The 21,179-nt window shown below is 38.4% G+C and overlaps 1 long non-coding RNA gene across 1 annotated transcript in view; it reads left to right on the top strand.

The window, feature by feature from the left end:
• LOC101736428 (uncharacterized) overlaps positions 1–21,179 on the top strand; it is a 34,895-nt gene that overhangs the window by 11,036 nt on the left and 2,680 nt on the right. Inside the window, exon 2 of the long non-coding RNA XR_209565.5 lies at positions 12,645–12,795. This is a non-coding gene — a long non-coding RNA (uncharacterized LOC101736428). The remainder of the gene's footprint in view (positions 1–12,644; positions 12,796–21,179) is intronic.

The following is a 21,179-nucleotide window of genomic DNA, read 5'->3' as shown; positions in this document are numbered from 1 at the left end:
GGAATTGTTTGAGGTACCACATCAAACAATTCCTTCCAATCCTTTTTTAGAGACATATTTTCTGTTGCGCGCAATCCATCTGTGGTACGAAACCCCCTCCACGGTGACTCCCGAGCACTATCCCGGGTTCTTCTTCGAACGAGGTTTGAGAATAATCCTCAGCGGTAGGTTTTTTTCTATTGCCATCATAGACAGTCTAGCGGCCTGATAGTAGATAGTCTGACAGTCAGCAGTCACGATTACTTACAAACATTCCCTCCGGGAATAGCTCCGGGTTAACCCCTAGGCTACCAGCGAATATGTTGGGAAAAAAATCACCAACATCAATATCACAAGCACAATCAAGTCGCTACTCTTAAATATATGGCTACATACATTGCTGTGGTGCAGGCATCAGGCTGATGGCCACGCAGGGCTGGATTTAGGGCCGGGCAACCGAGACGAAAGCCCCGAGGCCTCCACCAAACGAAGGGCCCCCACAATAGAGACTTTGGAAAAAAAACTTTCGAATTCCGACAAATAAACACTAGTAAACATCTTTTCCTTCCTCCAAAATTTAATTTCAGATAGTTGTTGTTAAATACTAAGAGAATCTAGGTGGTTTCACAATTAATATTCGACTGAAAAAAACTTCTCATTTTGTTTGGAAAATAATTTGGGCCAGGAAGCCTCCGCTCCTCTGTTGTCCCGAAGCCTTCAGACCTCTAAATGCGGCCCTGTGACCAAAAACGACTGTGACCACTCACCGTCAAGTAGGTTGTGCGTGTGTCTGCCTTCTAATGCAATTTTTTTTATCGTAACCTTGTTTGTGGTTGACAGATGCATTCCATGTCACTAAGTCACACATTATATTTCCGCGTTCAAAAACAGTTTTTTTTTTCTCTTTCTATAACAGTAATTCGGGGTTTTCCCCCGAACGCTCTTCATACACGAATTGTCGTGTTCCATTTCCGGATCGCGAACCCGGATCTAAGCTAAATTGAACCGTTATGCTGCTATTAAATGATTGGTACGGTTAGATAGATAGTCGGCATTTTAATTCGGTAGGATTTTGTTTTCGTATCTCTTCGAATTTAGCAAGATTTTAATGTATTCGTTCATCGATTTCGAAGAGTTGATAAGCTTACGCCTGACCTTACCTTAAGAGGCCAGTAGACCTATGGTATCTTAACGAGAACGTCAGCCTTCATCTTGAGACATGGCCTAAACACCTTTCATTGAAGTTTTTAGGCATAACGTCTCAATTATAATGTACAGCTCTCTAGCCTGAACGCTTTACTACTTCGCGGCAGAAATAGGCAGGATCGTGATACCTATCCGCGCGGTCTTACTATGAGTCGTATTAGCAGTAAAGGTTAAAGTTCTTATAATCATAAAAAACTACTGCCGCTTTTTCTTCCCTTATTCGCCAATTACGGCCCCCAAAAGTTTGATGCGGTTGTTTCCCGAGCGCTATGACATGTCCTTCTTCAAACGAGGCTTGTGGAGAGTATTAAGCGGTAGGCAGCGGCTTGACTCGACCCCGGGCATTGCTGAAGTCCATGGGCGACGGTAACCACTCACCATCAAGTGGGCCGTATACTCGTCTGCTTACAAGGACAATAAAAAAAATCGCACTGTGGATGAACGCAGCGGCTCCAGGTAGTATGGATGAACTCTACTCCGGTTGTGCTATTCTGACACCACACAGCCTTTAAACACATCGTCCTATTTTTTATCAAAAAAAAAGCTTGCCCACCAAAATACAAGAGACTCATTGTTAAAGGAAATCGCCTAAAAAGAACTGTAACTAGTGCATTAGTGCATCGAAACGTTAGACCCGGATGTGACCCAATGGTACAGTTACCGATCCGGTCGGTAGCCGCGTCTGAGCCAAGGGCGTTCATAGGAAAACGGCCCGGCTTATATACATACATATTTATTATGTCTAGTGTTCCCTCAGCCACTAATTAATTAAAATTATAAGTTTGAACATTATTATGGTTCTATTATCAAAGACTTATACTTCTAATCACAAATTTCACCAAGACGATAAACGCCTATAAACAAATAATATTATAGACGAACAATATTATTCTATTTTCAAATTGACCACAGACTATAACAATAAACTAAAGAGTATATATTTACATGGTAGTTTGTGTAATGTTTTTTTATTGATTTAAAGTATTTTTTATGCATAATTAAAAAATACAAATTAACACTCCTTCTCTATAATAATATTCTCTATAAGTGTAGGGAATTTCATACTCCTCCGTCCGCGCATTTTTCGTAAAAAGAGGTACAAAATTTTTGCTTCACATATTAATATATAGGTATACGTTATAAAATTCAATTTGAATTTATGGAAAATGCCCATTATTGTGATTGAATAATTTTGATTTTATTGATACTTAGGATGATTTATGTAGGATTCGTTTTTATGATCAGGGATTCTATAATAGTTTGCATTTTTTTTCAAATTCGAATTTACATTTTTTCTTGTTAATCTTGATCCTTTTATAAAAAAGGTATTTTATTCTGTATTGATATTAATAACATAATTTATAAGCTTAATGACACTTTACTCATTCCTAATATTGTTGGCTTTGCAGTAGTAACCAATTAAACCATATGAGTTTCACTAAAAATATAACTATTATTTTGTTGCATTGTTTCACTAGTCTAAGATATGACTATGCTGTGGCAAGTTTTTGTAGCACAAAACCGACATAGATCCGGTCGGATTAACCAAGATAAATCCGCATTGCTTGTATGCAGGCTCAATACTTCGCTATTTGGTTGACATAGATTTTTTTTATTGCTTAGATGCGTGGACGAGCTCACAGCCCACCTGGTGTTAAGTGGTTACTGGAGCCCATAGACATCGGCAACGTAAATGCGCCACCCACCTTGAGAAATAAGTTCTAAGGTCTCAAGTATAGCTACAACGGCTGCCCCACCCTTCAAACCGAAACGCATTACAGCTTCACGGCAGAAATAGGCAGGGTGGTGGTACCTACCCGTGCGGCCTCACAAGAGGACCTACCACAGTAATTACACAAATCATAATTTTACGGGTTTGATTTTTATTGCACGATGTTATTCCTTCACCGTGGAAGTCAGTCGTGAATATTCGTTAAGTAATTCGTATTTCATTAGAAAAATTGGTACCCGCCTGCAGTTTCGAACACCGTTGCATCGCTAGATACGAATGCACCGGACGTCTTGTCCTTTAGGCCATGACGACTTCATATTTAGGCCACGACGACTTCATATTTAGGCCATGACGACTTCATATTTAGGCCACGACGACTTCATAGAGATGGATGAACTAGCACGCTGTCCACGCGGGTCTAAGTGATAGCTGGCGTCATTGGGACCATATTTTAAAAACCGTGGCTCACTTAGCGATATCATCCAATAGCAAGATCACAAGACACCATCAATTGCTCCAATAATATTGTTGCATGCTAAAAAATCGTACATTTAAATTTATCATCAACTAGCGACCCGCCCTCGCTTCGCTTCGGAAACATTAAAACACACATGAAACAAAAATAAAATAAAAAAAAATATAAAAAAAGTAGCCTATGTTCATCAGGGACAATGTCGGCTTCTAATGGAAAAAGAATTTTTCAAATCGGTCCAGTAGTTTCGGAGCCTATTCGAAACAAACAAACAAACAAATCTTTCCTCTATAATATTATAGTATAGATTCATTTAAGTAAAATATCATATAACACAAAACGATCAAAAAAGACATAAATATGTGAAAATCGTTAAAAATAAAAAAACAATAAAATTATACACATTTTGGGTAGGTATGTAAAACAAGGAAATTGAAAATAATTATTGTCAACATGAAATCTCTTCAAACAAATATGACCTTTAATCTGTAAAGATTAAAAGCTAAAATATTTTACGCGCGTCTCTTCTGTAAAGCTGTTTATTTTGCATTGAATTTCACAAAACAATATAGGCCTTTAGCTGGCGCTCATAAGAATCAATATACTGTGCACGCAAAACGTCATTAAATTATGCTCCACATTAAATTGGCTCTTCAAGGTAAACTGATAATAATGATTGGAAGTCGTAAAGGAGATTTTTAGTTTAAAAAAAATGTTTAATTTTTCTTTAGACGAGTCTTTCAATTATGACTATACCTACAGACTAGCTGTCGGTGAGTTTGGATAGCAATACTTAATGGCGTGGAGCTTGGTAATTAACCATCGGTAATTGTTAGTCCAGATCTTCAATAGCGTTATATCAAACCATTCAAACCCTTGCATTAGACGCCTTCAGGTTTAACACTAGGAGCGGGGTTAGGGAACCCGATAACCGTACTCGTCGAACTCGACAAAGAGCTTAACGTGCAACCTAACCCATGCATCAGCCCTCTGAGTTTCTCGCCGGATCTGCTCAGCGGGTCGCGATTCCGATTTGGTAGTAGATTCATTCGCGAAGCAGCTGCTCTTGAGTTAGGTATTAGGTGCCTTTTGGCACTCGGGCTGCTGTTAGCAAATCCCATCCCTTAGCAAAGGCATCCCTTAGAAAAGGTGGGTAAGCTGTTGAAACTGTAGTTTAATAGATCTTGATTTGGGCCAACATAACATGTGGTAACAGACTATCACGAAATAAAAACATGATTTTGTTTAACGGTAATATCATGCATAGAATAAATATAAAATCCGCATAACCTGACCAAGATAAGCTTGTATATACAAGTTCCGATCAGAAAGATTCGCTTCAAGGTGTAGTAGTTTTCGGTAGGGCTTATGTCTTCTATTAAAACATATTAGCCTGTTCTGATATCTACCAGCGCCCCGTCTTCCGCGTCGGGGTGACGATTAATTCCAATTACCAAGTTTGAGACTGCCAATACAATTGAGACACCGGATATCTTGGACTTGTTCGACTACTCTGTCAAAAAACGGTCAGAATAAAAATTAAGGAGGTCGTCGTGGCCTAAAGTATAAGACGCCCGGTGCACTCAATTCAAGCGATGCAACTGTGCCGATATTCTAATCCCGCAGGCAGGTACCAATTTTTGTAATGAATTACGTCAACCATCAATAATCAAACACGCAAAATTTATACTTTTCGTAATTATTGGTGATTAGTGGAGTATTGTGAGCCCGGAAGGGAAGGTCCCCCACCCTGTCTATTTCTGCCGTAAATAAATAATGCGTTTCGGTTTGAAGGGTGGGGCAGCCCTTGTTAGTATCAATTTACGATGCTAACATCTATGGGCTCTGGTAACCACTTAACACTAGTTTTTATTTTTTATTGCCTAGATGTGCGGACGAGCTCACAGCCCACATGCTGTTAAGTGGTTACTGGAACCCATAGACATCTACAACGTAAATGCGCCACACACATTGAGATATAAGTTCTAAGGTCTTAGTATAGTTACAACGGCTGCCCCACCCTTCTAACCGAAACGCATTATTGCTTCACGGCAGAAATAGGCGGGGCGGTGGTACCTACCCGCGCGGACTCACAAGAGGTCCTACCACCAGATGGGCTATAAGCTCCTCCACGCATCTAACAATAAAAAAACTGGAGTCATAGAAACGGTCATTAATCATTAAGTCCGTCGCTATGTGACCATCGCTATATCGCGGCAGCGTCATTGTAGACTAGACGAAAAGGTTAAACTTTTTAATTGCCTTGATTAATAATAAGGTCGACATTCAAATTACATTGTAATTTATCTGTCACACCATTCAAATCGGAATCTGTGATGCGTAACCTCATGACAGATTTGAACAAGACTAGTTTTTTTTTATCTACAGGTAGCCTAACGGGCTATTCCAGCCACGCCCGGACGGGTGGTTGAGCTCACGGGCTCAACCTGAGAAAATTTGCTAACACTAGTCCTAGCATGAGCAGTGCTTCGCAGAATCTATCACCGGATCGGAATCGCGACCCACTGAGAAGATCCGATGAGTAGCTCTCTGAGCTCTGTTTGGAGGTTAATTCGCCTGTCGAACTCTTCGTCGCAATCAACGAATTAGGGGAGAATAAACTGCAGTAGATGGATCGATGACCTATTGAGGTTCGCGGGGATCTGCTGGATGCAAGCAGGGAACCGATCTTTGTGGGGAGGCTTGGGGAGGGCTGTACCCAGCAGTGGACGTCTGTGGGCTGATAGAATAGAAAAAAAAACTGTAATACTGACCAGTGCGGACTCATAAGCACAATACGCTTGATATAATTCCAGTTTTTACGTTGATTTATTAATTTGTTTATAGTTCATTTGCATGTAAAGTTGACAAGCTTGTACCGCTTCCACCGGATACTGCCAAGCTCGATTCACGACTCACCTCTGACATTACAATCAGAGCTGAAACGTTTTGAGTATAATCTATAATTAAGTTCGCGACTAAAGATTAAAATCTTGAAGGAAACATCGTGATCTTTGAATAAATTCGCCGATTTCGTATATTTGTTTGGCTTGACAAATTAATGTCACTAGAGGTCCCGCAGTAGTCGAAATTCGACTATAATTAATTGGAATTGTAGATTTGTACACTATTATGATTTTATATACTTCTCATATACTTCTATAATCACAAATTTCGCCAAGACTACACTATAAAAAATACTAACAAAGACAAACCATATTCTATTCTCAATTTGACAACAGACGTCAAGAACAAAAGTTTGACAATAAATAGTATGCATGCGTGTGTGCGTCAATTACATGGTATGTAGTGTGTGTAATGTTTTCTTTATTGATTTAATGTATATCTTATGCATTATTTAAAAAAAATATTAGCATTGTGCACTTCTTCTCTATATTCTCTATAAGTGTGGAAAATTTCATACTCCTCCGTCCGCGCAATTTTCTTAAAAAGGGATACAAAGTTTTTGCTTCACGTATTAATATATAGATTTATGACAAGAAAAACAAAACTTTAGTCTTGGCCCAATTCTGTTTCTTTGGCGTTGTTATGAACGGCGGAGAACGTCTCAACATCAGGTGACCATCGTATGCAGTGTTAAAAGAAAGCTTTAGACACATTTCTCTTTCGCTTCGGTACGTCCGTCATCTTAATCAGTTTTGACGGACGCCAAAAAAAACGATGTTGCTTTTCCTAATCTAATTTAGGAGATGAAGCGAGTTTTGTTTTTTCTTGTTTTTATGCACCGTTGGAACATCGGTCTCTGATCTGATTATTAATGTTCGTTGCCAAGTAGTTAGTTACGTGAAAAAAAACTTTGTACCCCTTTTTACGAAAATTACGTGGACGGAGGAGTATGAAATTTCTCAAACTTATAGAAAATCTATAGGGGGAGTGCAGAATACTAATATTTTTTTAAATTATACATAATAAATACATTAAATCAATAATAATAAACATTACACACATAATTACCATGTATTTGACACCCACATGCACTCTTGTTTATTATTAAAGTCTATGGTAAAATTCAGAATAGATTGATATTGTTTGTCTTAAATCTATAGTGTAGCCTTGGCGAAATTTGTTATTATATAGGGCTGTGATAGTCCTCGACAATAGACCCTTAATATTGTTCAAACTTATAATTTAAATTAATTATAGTTACTCGACTACCAGGCGACCGCTAGTAAATAATAAAATTGCTTATTGCCTTTCACACAGGTTTAAATTATTACAGGTAGATAAATAAAAAAATTAAAAAAAATACATGTGTGCAATTCACTCGTGGTAGAAGTGAAACCTTCCAAAATTAAAATACAATTATCCTAAACGTCTTAAGTATATGTAAAATTTTGTCATTAGTAAATAATTGTAAGGTAGCGCCCTCTGTGAATTGATATTTTAATTTCACGTATAATCCTAAATTAAAATTCACTACAAGAGCTTTCATACACACGTTAGTATTAAAAAATCTCACAGATAGCGCTGTATTAAATAGTATGTATATTTCTGTCTCATTCTTTGCTGGCTTCATCCTACACATTTTTGTATTCGTGTCTCTTACCTGTCGTTTTTTCCGTTGCATCCGGTTTGAAATCACCACGATTCTAAAGAAGTTTTCACTTCAAAAAGTCAAAAGGAGGTGGCTCAGCTAATGCTGTACAAAGTGGATGCATCAAACCCACTGATTTTCAGTCACCCCCGTTCTTCTTTATTGCGGGATTAAGGCTAGTGTACGTGTGCATAGACTTTAATGCGAGTAAAAAATATGCCAAATAATTCTACATACATATATCCGCTATCTTTCATGACTTGTTCCGTGTTTAATTGTCCGTCTTGTGTTATGCTGGAACCACACTGCGTTATGCGCTATTCGTTATGTGACTAGGCCGTATTCGCCAAAATATATGTTAAGCGCGCAAGCAAGAAACATGCCATCCACACTTCGAACTTGTGCGCTGAATTATGCCAAATAAGGCAAATATGTGTCTTGTTTGCGTGGAGCGATGGACGTGTTGAGAGTTGCCGCAATTTACTATTTCCTAAATGTTTCTTACCAATACTTGTTGTACAAAGTTACTAAAAGATCTAAAAGACCGAAAAGAAAACGCTGGTGGATGATTACAAGTCATAAGACACGTCGATATACGACCGCCACAAGCGAGCGAATGATTCACCGAAGTGTGGGCAGTCAATGCGCATATTCGCCTTATTCGTGTCCTTTGAAGTGTGTCAAAAAACCGACAAGTCGACGGATACGCGTATTTGCTATTCGTCCTTATGTGTTATGCGTACGAATAAAGCGAATATTGGCGAATATACTTTCCACACTTCGCCGTATGCGCGTGAATAGCTCGCATAACGAATAGCGAATAGCGCAGTGTGGTTCCGGCATTACGTTTTACTGTTGCTAACTGTACCGGCCTGCTACAGTTTCGGACGGGCCGGTTTTTTTTGTTCCTTTTTTTTTTTAATTACAAAACAAGATTAACAACGGTTGTTTTTTCTTAATATTTTTAATGTAACACGTTGTATAGTTATACGAGGAGAAGACATTTGTAACGGTCTTCGAAAAACGAATGCGTTTTTTTTTTTTATTGCTTAGATGGGTGGACCAGCTCACAGCCCACCTGGTGTTAAGTGGTTACTGGAGCCCATAGACATCCAGAACGTAAATGCGCCACCCACCTTGAGATATAAGTTCTAAGATCTCAAGTATAGTTACAACGGCCACCCCACCCTTCAAACCGAAACGCATTACTGCTTCACGGCAGAAATAGGCAGGGCGGTGGTACCCACTCGCGCGGACTCACAGGAGGTCCTACCACCAAGCGTTCGCTTCGAAGTGTATTTTGTTGAATGATATTTCTATTATTTCCGGACGGATTCAATTCGATGCAAAAATGAGGAATCAGAGAGTCAAATAGGTTAGATTTAGGTTAATAGGTTAATAAATAAGTTAGTTAGGTTAGGTTTTATTTAGTATTAGTATCAATAATTCGATGTTTTTAATTGAACTTCAATCAAGCTTACCCCATTCTTATAGCTGTAGAAGTTTTTCGTAATGATATTTTTTCCAAACTTTGTACTTTAAATAGCTCTTCTGTAAAATATCGCTTAAGCCAAAAGCACCCCTCGATATTGATTTCGACATTCCCAACATTTTACAATTTTCGTGATCACGGACAACTAATATCTCAAATAATAAGTGTGTTACTTATATATTATTATTATGATAGGTTTTTCTTCCTCGACTCGTGTCGGCTTTGATAAATATCCCGTCCCGTTTCCCACAGGAAAAAAGATATCGATACCCCAAAATTTTAATGAGATTTTATTTATTTTATACTTATTGTACACAAAAAGAAAATACAATAAAAACAGATTTAAAGAATGTCTAAATACTATGTACAAAGGCGAGCTTAACTCATTCATGAGTTTTCTTCCAGCAAACCATTATCAGAGAGAAATACGATGTATAAGAGGGGAATAGTGTACAATATAAGAGCTATTAAAGCATGAATTTAGATTTTATGTGAAAAATAAAAAAAAAAGAATAGAAAATGACTAAATGATGGAGAGAACCCCAGCGTGGGTTACTGTAGTGCCTCTTCTTCCTCGTCGTCCTCCTCGCTGCGTTATTGGCTGTTGTGTTGCCGTTGATGAGTGGCGTCTGTTGGATTTTGTGTGTTTGATGAATGTTGTGTGTCGAGTGGCTCTGTTGTATGTCTGACGGTCGTGGCGTGTTTTGTGTGTAGTGTTCTTGTGCGTTATGTACGAATACTGTGTCTCCAAGCACCTTACTAAGTATAATTGATGTGTGAATAGCTGCCTGTTTCTGTAGGATATAAACATTAATGTTGCTGTCCAATTTATTTATTATTATTATTATTATTATTATTATTATATATGAAATAAAATGTTATTCGTGTTCTTTTTTTTATTTTTTTTATTTCTTCACACACTTTCACAGCCCACCTGGTGTTAAGTGATTACTGGAGCCCATAGACATTTACAACGTAAATCCGCCACCCACTTAGAGATATAATTGGTGAGGGCTAGTAACAATTATTCTAATTAAATATTACATGTTATCGTTGTCATAGCAACAGTAAAAACATTCATACGAAGGTCCAATGAAAAATAAAACGTTTTTATTATATTACTACTTCTTTTAAAACCAATTCGAATTATCATATTTGTGCATTAATTTATTAACGTTTTCATTAAGTAACTTGTTTTTCTGAGATATTATACAGACTAGAGACGTTTTGGTAATCGATACTTTGTTTGTCGCGAAATGAGTATTTAAATGAGCACTAAAATAAACTAGTGCTATGGGAGGTTTCATTGTGACGGTCCTGTCCTTATCAACCCGCGTCTTTTGACAGCCGGAAGACTGAATACGTACTCAACAAATGTTCACGATCGATTTCCACGGTGAAGGAATAACATCGTGTAATAAAAATGAAACCCGCAAAATTATAATTTGCGTAATTACTGGTGGCAGGACCTCTTGTAAGTCCGCGCGGGTGGGTACCACCACCCTGCCTATTTCTGCCGTGAAGCAGTAATGCGTTTCGATTTGAAGGGTGGGGCAGCCGTTGTAACTATACTTGAGACCTTAAAACTTATATCACATGGTGGGTGGCGCATTTACGTTGTGGATGTCTATGGGCTCCAGTAATCACTTATCACTAGGTGGGCTGTGAGCTCGTCAACCCATCTAAAGCAATAAAAAAAAACAACCACTTCAACTACAAGTCTCTTTCAGATTTAATTCACAATGCTCTAAGCATACGGCCGATCTGGCATTGCGTACAGGACTGGTCGTTGTCGCGAGCCTGGGGGGATCTGTGTCCAGCTCTGGACATATGTGGGACGATGATGATGATGATGATGACGTGTTGTGAAAGTCCCTCTCGAACACGTGTTGATTACCCGCCTTTTTGATAGATTTTATTTATTTATTGCATAGATTGGTCACAGCCCCCTGGTGTTAAGTGGTTACTGGAGCCCATAAACATCCACAACGTAAATGCGCCACCCACCTTGAGATATTAGTTCTAAAGTCTCAGTATAGTTACAACGGCTGCCCGACCCTTCAAACCGAAACGCATTGCTGCTTCACGGCAGAAAATAAGCAGGGTGATGATACCTACCCGTGCGGACTCACAAGACTTCCTACCATGAGTAACTGCCAATTCGTTCAGAAAAAGTTGCCGAACCTTTATATAATCTAACTAACTCTATTTGCATTAGATTTACCATTCATAGTATATTGATTTATTTACTTAACTTACAGTCACAATCCTTGTGTTAATGTGAATAGATGCAAGTATGTATAATATAAAAATATTGAGAAAACAATTAAATTAGTGTTTTAGATTAATTATTCGTTTTTCGCGTGTTTATGAACTAGTCGAACGATTAAAGTGCTTGATATTCATTTAAATATTCCCATTATAGAATATTTAAATGAGTATTCAAACTAGTATTGTTGTTTTTATAACGTAATAAAAGAATAGCCTTTATCAATTTAGAACTGTTCGTATTTTTCTTTATCTAAATAATAAAAAAAAAACTTGAACTCTTTTCCAATATTCTAAATAAAATTACTGTGGTGGATGATTATCGCCAACAAGGTGTTACGCTAATTTATCAATTTGTGTAATTTGGAAGCAGCTACTTAAAAAAAACTAAAATTAAGTTTTTATTTATTTATTTTTTCTCCTACTATGCGCTGATTGCCTAAGAGACTGTTTGTTGCAGCTACGCTCCCGACGGGTATTTGTTTAATTATAAATTGATTTTAAAAATCTGTTTTTTTTATTGCTTAGATGGATGGACGAGCTCACAGCCCACCTGATGTTAAGTGGTTACTGGAGCCCATAGACAGCTACAACGTAAATGCGCCACCCACCTCGAGATATGAGTTCTAAGGTCTCAGTATAGTTACAACGGCTACCCCACCCTTCGAACCGAAACGCATTACTGCTTCACGGCGGAAATAGGCGGGGTGATGGTACCTACCCGTGCGGATTCCCAAGAGGTCCTACCACCAGTGATAAAAAAACGTATAATCAAAGCCATTGTTATTCGCGTAGGTTTTCGAAGGCGCTTTTAAATAGCTATCGCTCCACGACCTATTCAGAATGGAGTTTCATCGCTTAGAAGAATCAACAGGAAATATCCTCTTTGCCAACCACATAATAATATGTTAACATTAAACAGAAAACGTCTGTTTTCCAGATACAGCATGTCCCAAAACTGCAAGACAACGTACACTGCTGCCACCACGAGGGACGCAAATAACAACACCCTGTACCACGGCACCACCACACAGGGGTACGGGGCGAGGGGGTACACGCCGCCAAGTGTCACCTCCAATGGAAATTATAAGGTAAAGACATTGTCGTATCACTCTTGTCAGAGCGGTAGTGGTCGTGCTTCCGTATCATTGCTGTGGGCAGATGGTATGCGCCTCACGAGCAATCACCACTTCTCCCGGTCTGTGGTGAGCCTGGTACACTCATGCAAACATCCGCTAACTACCCACTTAACTTGGTCGGTCCATTGCATGGGCAACAAAGACATATAGTTAAGATAAATAAGTCGATGTGCCCTAAAAGATAAGAAACTCTGTATATTCGTATAGAGCGATGCGACTTTTTTATAGCTTAGGTGAGTGGACGAGCTTACGGCCCACCTGGTTGTGAAGCGGTTATCGGAGACCATAGACATCTTAAAGTAAATGCCGCCACTTACCGAAACGCATTACTGCTTCACGGCGGAAATAGGCAGGGTGGTGGTACCTACCCATGCGGAAAAGACATCCTACCGCTAGTTCTGTGCCGTTCTCCAAATCCCACAGCTGGCTTCCAATTTTTCCAGTGAAATATGTACTTTATAGATGTTTTCAAATGACTTCCACGATAAAAAAGGATGGAAGGGAGATGCTATCTAGCATGTAAATTAAAAAAAAAACCATAATTAGGTAGATACCATTCTGCCTATTTGGGTCACCAAACAGCATTGCGTTTCGGCTTGATGTGTCATAGATATTTGGATTATTTATATAACTAAAAGCTATGAGTCTCACGTGGACTACAACCTTGTAAACTCTCGTCTTCCTGATCCATTACCCATCAGACCAGTTTGATAGTACCATTATTACCGTGAACAGAATAACCAAATATGGGAGTGGCTGAAAAACATACATAAATTCGCGTCCGTGAAGCTAAAATCAAAACAAAACAGGTTATAAAAGGCTATTTTTCGCAAATAAAATAATAGGATAAAATCTATATATATAAAAATGAATTGCTGTTCGTTAGTCTCGCTAAAATTCGAGAACGTCTGGACCGATTTGGCTAATTTTGGTCTTGAATTATTTGTTTAAATCCAGAGAAGGTTTAAAAGGTAGATAAATATGAAAATGCTCGGAATTAAATAAAAATAATAATTTTGTTTTTCCTTTGATGTGTCCCCCGTCGGAAGGATTCCTTTTCTCTTTTATTTATCGATCGAGGCACTACGAAGTCTGCCGGGTCAGCTAGTAAAAAAAAAAATTAACTCTAAAACAAGTCAGACACTAGTCGCGGATAGATCTTGATAGTATCCGAGCAGAACCGACATCCGGTGGAAGCGCTATGAGCTTGTCAACTTTACATATTTACAAACGAATAATATACAAATATGAATCAAAACAAAAAACAGAAGTCAGAATTAAATGAAACATGTAATGTTTGTTTATAAGCCCGCACAGATTTGTACTGGCGTCTTGTCTAAATCTACCGCGAATCTATTAAGAATTTCGGTTAAAAAGCTATTTTACTGGTGGTAGGACCTCTTGTGAGTCCGAACGGGTAGGTACCACCACCCTGCCTATTTCTGCCGTGAAGCAGCTATGCGTTTCGGTTTGAAGGGACAGCCGTTGTAACTATAGTGAGATCTTAGAAATCACATCTTAAGGTGTGTGGTGCATTTACGTTGTAGATGTCTATGGACTCCGGTAACCACTTAACATCAGCTGGGGCTTAAGCTCCCCCAACCATCAAAGAAAAATAAAAAAATAAAAATTCTAAATCATACATTCACATTATGGGCTCCCGTAATCACTTAGCAGCAGAAGCGCCATGGTTTTGTCATTTGAAATAAAAAAAAAGACTAACATTTGATTGTAATGTCTCAACCGAAATCTACAAACTCTTGAAAACATTCGTTTGCATCCATCCAAAAAAGTAATCTAAAGCTGTATTTATTGTACAAAGAACAAAATGCTTTTGAAAATACATTTGAATTCATTCTATTAATATATTTTATTACTTAGTAATGTCATTTAGTCATCTGTCATACCAGGCTATAAAACACGATACATTTTGTTAAGTTTATGACGATGCATATTATTATTAATTAATTAATCTATACTAATATTATAAAGCTAAAGAGTTTGTCTGTTTGAACGCGCTAATCTCAGGAACTACTGGTCCGATTTGAAAAATTCTTTCAGCCTTATATTGCCCATTTATTGAGAAAGGCTATAGGCCATATAACATCATGAGACCGATACAAGTGGAGCACCAATAAAGGATGTTTCAAAATATTTTCACTTTCTACGTAAATGAAGTGGGGGGTAAAATTTAGCGTTATGCCAAAGTAACTATTCCACGCGGAGGGAGTCGCGGACCAAAGCTAGTATTATATAAATATTCTAATATCAAAGTTCACAATCTATGCCAAAGAAAAAACAATAAAATTATTTATTTACGAATATTATATATATATATATATATATTTTATTGCCCTTGTAGGCAGACGAGCATACGGCCCACCTGATGGTGAGTGGTTACCGTCGCCCATGGACTTCAGCAATGCCAGGGGCAGAGCCAAGCCGCTGCCTACCGCTTAATACTATCCACAAGCCTCGTTTGAAGAAGGACATGTCATAGCGCTCGGGAAACACCGTGGAGGGGAGCTCATTCCATAGCCGGATGGTGCATAGCAAAAAAGACCTCTGGAAACGCACTGTGGATGACCGCAGTGGCTCCAGGTAGTATGGATGAACTCTACTCCGGTGACGGGCAGTGCGATAGTAAAAACGAGATGCCGGTATCATCTCGAACAATTCCTCTGAACTCTCCCCATGGAACATACGGTACAAAATACAGAGGAAACCGAAGTCCCTCCGCAGACTCAGAGGTTCCAAACGATTATATTAATTCTTTCGAGTGTCCAATTCCAAAAGTACTTATTGCACATCGTTCGCTCTGTGCGGTATTCGTAACGGCCATGAAATAAGCACGAAAAGCTCTCGTTCTACTTTCACGTGAATATAAATAAAATCGATCGATACAAAAATTTTACTTTTATTCATAATAATTATAACGCGAATACTGGTTCAAGAGTTTCGTTTGTGTAACGGAAACTGGAGCGGACACAGTGCAACGAAACACCAGAGATTACACTTTCATTTAGAAAATGTCAATACAGGCTTATATTAACTATACTGAGACCTTAGAACTTATGTCTCAAGGTAAGTGGCGCATTTACGTTGCAAATGTCTATGGGCTCCAGTAACCACTTAACACCAGGTGGGCTGTGATGTGTGGGCAGGGTCCACCGATATAAGTAATAAAAAAGGCTAAATATGAGTGTAATTATCGAGACCTATTTCAAAAGGAGTAGCTTTAGAAAAACACATATATGATAATAATAGTGGTAATAGCACATAATATGATGATAATAAGAAATCATTTAAAAAAAACGTATGGCACTCGGGAACTGCCGCGGTAAAGTTATTGCATAGCATTTTTTATCAACTTATGCAATTATAATTAGACAATGATAATTTAATATTAAAACAATAATAAAACAAGACTACGCTATATTAAACATTAATAAAAGCAAAACCTTAACTGTTCTCTTCACACTCATAAGCTAGACCGCGCGAGAGAGAGATGGGCAGACTTTTCATGATGCGCATGCAGTGCGACGTCACGCCGCGCGCTTATTCACAAACACTACACAAGCGCAACGAGTGAATGTGTTGAACGCGAACTACACGGTAGGCGGAGGGGTGTTAGGCTTTTTTCGTTACGGAATTTCATGATTCGGTCGCCGCGCTCAAGGCCCGCGATAAAAGCTATGCAATAGCTTAAAAAACAAAGACAACAATATTGTTTAACTCAAACTAAATGACACAAATTAAATGAGGAATTATATATATACATTCATTTGTTTACATTTAGTTAACTTTGTTTCCGAAAGTAGCGTATAAGTTATTGATTATTAATTGAGGTCTCAGCCAACTTTCGGAAGATTCGTTTATTTACATTGTAGATTTTTTGAAGTCCAGTAATAATTTTTCTATGTTAAATTTCGATTTTACATCGCTGGGATTATATTGAATGGTTACATTACCAACCTCAAAAACACGGATTGCAGTTTGAAAATTATAAACATTAATATTAAACCTGCTGAGTTCACATGCACTGCGCCCTGCCACAGTAATCTGCTCCAAATAAAATTACTGTTAAAGCGATGCGATGCAATCACACGATTTAATTAAGGACTTTTTTTTTATTACGACACCCAAGCGCGTTCTGATGGTAGGGCATGATCGTATTCGACATCGGGCAAAACTTCAATTTAAGGTCAGTTTATTCTAGAATTGAGGAAGAACGGTTGAGTTTTTCTAGTGTATTATCAATAACTGTACTAGAAACTGAATCATAAGGAATCAGTTCTCGTGGTCGAATTTCGAACATCAGCCGAATATTAATTTTTACTGCAGCATAATTACTGGTAATTACTGGTGGTAAGACCTCTTGTGAGTTCGCGCGGGTAGGTACCACCACCTATTTCTGCCGTAAAGCAGTAATGCGTTTCGGTTTGAAGGGCGGGGCAGCCGTTGTAACTATACTGAGACCTTGGAACTTATATCTCAAGGTGGGTGGCGCATTTACGTTGTAGATGTCTTTGGGCTTCAGTAACTCCTTAACACCAGGTGGACTGTGAGCTCGTCCACCCATATAAGAAATAAGAAAAGAAAAAAATATGGCACTTGTGTGGAGATTTAACGCACAGTGTGCTTAGTGCGAGTTTTTTAACGTTCTCGATAGCGTAAGAGTTAACTCAAATTTGTATACAGTTGGAACAGCGCCTCTAGCAGCAAACGTACTGTTATACGGGACTTTGAAAAACTATTTTTAACCGAATTCAAAAAAGGAGAAGGTTCTCAATTCGACTGTATTTTTTATGTTTGTTACCTCATAACTTTTGACTGGGTGAATCGATTTTGATGATTCTTTTTTTATTAGAAAGCTGACGCTTCCCGTATGGTCCCATTTTAATTTAGTCCAGTTCTGATAATGGTATCCATGAGATAACCATATAAAGCTTAAATTTGCATTAAGTACGTGCGCGACAAATAGATGAATAACTCAATAACTCAATATCACGCCAACCGATTTCGATCATTATTGTTTTTAGTGTATATTAATTTGTTTTGGAATATCTTTTTTTTTTCTAAATGAAGTCAGTTTTTGTTAAAGCATGTCTATTTACAATTATTCTTATTAAAAAAGATTTCATTGACTTAGAAGATACAAAGAATTCGACTTAGAAAGAGTGTGGCAATAATAACGACGCAGAGTGACTGACCTGGAGCCAAAGGGGCATATGTTAGGCCGGAAAGTACTGATAGAGGCACTTTTGGGTCTTCGGTAAATTAATTATTATACCAGATGACATTATAACAGTACGCCAACGTTCCAACTCCATACAAATTTGAGTTAACTTTTACGCAATCGAGAAATTTAAAAAAATTGTACCAAAAGCACACAGGATCCAAAAAACAGCCGTCTGATTTTGTATAAAAGATTCACAGAATGAAAGTGCCACAGGTGCTGCAATGTTGAGTCCCGGGCGATCCCGGCAGATATCCGATTTACATGTTACCGAGGGAGGGATACTCAACCGAACGCAACGGTTTCTGCACATAAAATACACCAATGAATTTATTTTAAAAACTAAAAGAACACGACCAAATATCAAATTGAACCTCCTTTTTATCCTGTTGCAGACTGGTCAGGATATACTAGTGGTCCCGCAATAGTCGAAATTCGACTATAATTAATTGAAATTATAAGCTTGAACATTATTATGGTTCTATCGTCAAAGACTATTATACTTCTATAGTCACAGATTTAACCAAGACTACACTATAGACGAATATTAATAAAGATAAACAGTATTAACCTATTCTCAATTTGACCACAGACTTTAAGCAATAACAAAAGTTTGACGATAAACAAAGAGTCAAATACACGGTAGTGTGTGTAATGTTTCCTTTATTGATTTAATGTATTTTTAATGCATAATTAAAAAAAATATTAACATTCTGCACTCATTCTCTATATATTCTCTATAAGTGTGGGAAATTTCATACTCCTCCGTTCGCGCAATTTTCGTAAAAAAGGATACAAAGTTTTTGCTTCACGTATTAATACATAGATAAACAACCGTGTGCGCTATATTATGAAATATGAAGAGAGATGAGAAGAGATGATTCAATAAGATCAATAATAAATTACAATTCCCGAAACAAAGAGAGGGCGGATCGCTGGTTACCCATATACGTATATATTTGTATGCATATAAGTATATATTTGTATGCATATAAGTTTGCATATCAGTGTTTGGTACTAATAACACAGGGAATCCTAATTTGGGGTCGGACGACCGCGCGTGATCCCGGTATTTGTTATTTATGAATTATAGACGTTGAGAGTGCGTGTAATAAGGCTTTTTTTTGAATGGTTGATATAGCTTTTACGGTCTCCTTTATTTATAATTGAAGGATTACTGGTGGCCCGGAGGCCTTTCCAGTTTCACCAGGACAAGTGGGCGAGCAAAGGCTCAGCCAGGAGGGGTGGGATTTGCTAACAGCTGCTCGAGCGCCTCCGAAGGAGACCTAACAACTCAAGAGTAGCTACTTCGCGAATGAATCTACTACCGCATCGGAATCACGACCCGCTGAGAAGATCCGGCGAGAAATTCGGCGAGCTGATGCTTGGGTTAGGTTGCACGGCGAACTCTTTGTCGAGTTCGACGAGTACGGTTACCGGGTCCCTACGCCTGCTCCTAGTGTTAGAGCTGAAGATGTCCAATGCAAACGGTCTCCTGTCTAGTACTTATCAAAACGAGACCTGGTTTACTGGTAGTAGGACCTCTTGTGAGTCCGCGCGGGTAGGTACCACCACCCTGCCTATTTCTGCCGTGAAGCAGTAATGCGTTTCGGTTTGAAGGGTGGGGCAGCCGTTGTAACTATACTGAGACCCTTAGAACTTATATCGCAAGATGGGTGGTGCATTTACGTTGTAGATGTCCTTGGGCTCCAGTAACCACTTAACACCAGATGGGCTGTGAGCTCGTCCACCCATATAAGCAATAAATAAAATAAATACCTAATTACACAAAACCACGAATGGTATGCAGTGCGCAATACATTTGCGATTTCCCTCATGCGTAACGAGGCGAAGCTTTTGTCTCCATAAATCTTTCGTAGTGAATGCACAAGCGTATTAACGAGCTCACAGCTCATCTGACGTTAAATGGTTACCGGAGACTGGATACCACAAATTGAACACCGCTATCATCCACCTTTTAAGATAATAAGTACCTTCGTGTAGGATTTGAACATTGGCGTAATCGATACTAGTACACCAGTGTGTATGTACGAGTTTTTTAACGCTCTCGATAGCGTAAAAGTTAACTCAAATTTATATGGAGTTGGAACGTTTGCCTACATTTGTCACTAGGGCCGGTTTTTTTTTCTACCTAAGCTGATGAGATAATCTTGAGAGACTATATCAGCGGAACCTTAACTAGTAGGTGAGCTCACGGGGCTCAAACCTGACGACGTTGCTAACACGAACCCTAGCAAGAGCCTTTACCACCAAGAGAATTTACCACCGGATCGGAAACGCGACCAACTGAGAAGATCCGGCGAGAAACTCAGTGGGCTGTGTCTGAGGGTTAATTTACTCGTCGAACCCGTCGCTTCCGGCTAGGGCCAATGTTCCAATTGCATACAAATTTGAGTTTACGCTATCGAGAACGTTAAAAAACTCGCACTAAGCACATGGTCATCTTATCCTTCAGATGACGATGATTCTTGTAAATATATTTTGTAAATGTTGTTTAAAGTCAGCCAAAGAAACAAAATTAAGACCAATACTATAATTAAAAATCTATGGGTACAACCGATACAACAAGAAAAGAAAAAGTTTTTTTTCCGACTTGTTAGTTGAATATGAAAAATAATAGAATTTCATCTAAAGAGGAACAGCGGGCTGCGTTTAGTTCGTATAAAGGTTTTCCCTTATTTCCTCTTTGGATAATGACGCTAAAGAAAACATTTTTATACCATACGATTTTTCACGCATTTTATTATTATTTTATTGCTTAGATTGGTGGACGAGCTCACAGCCCACCTGGTCTTCAGCGGTTACTGGAGCCCATAGACATATGCAACGTAAATGCGCCACCCACCTTGAGATACAAGTTCTAAGGTCTTAAGTATACTTACAACGGCTGCCCCACCCTTCAAACTACCACCAGTAAACATATACCACATTATTTCATGACAAATTTATTACACTGTTTATTAATTACTAAGTGTGTATACTGACTGGTCTCTGACTTCCATAGTACAGGGAATCTTAATTTTGATGGCCGTACCTATGCAATTTGTCCTGGATTATTTTACTTAAGTTAATTATT

The sequence above is a fragment of the Bombyx mori genome, chromosome 17 (assembly GCF_030269925.1).
Source record: "Bombyx mori chromosome 17, ASM3026992v2".
NCBI lineage: Eukaryota > Metazoa > Arthropoda > Insecta > Lepidoptera > Bombycidae > Bombyx > Bombyx mori.
This window is presented reverse-complemented; position numbering and strand designations above follow the sequence as displayed.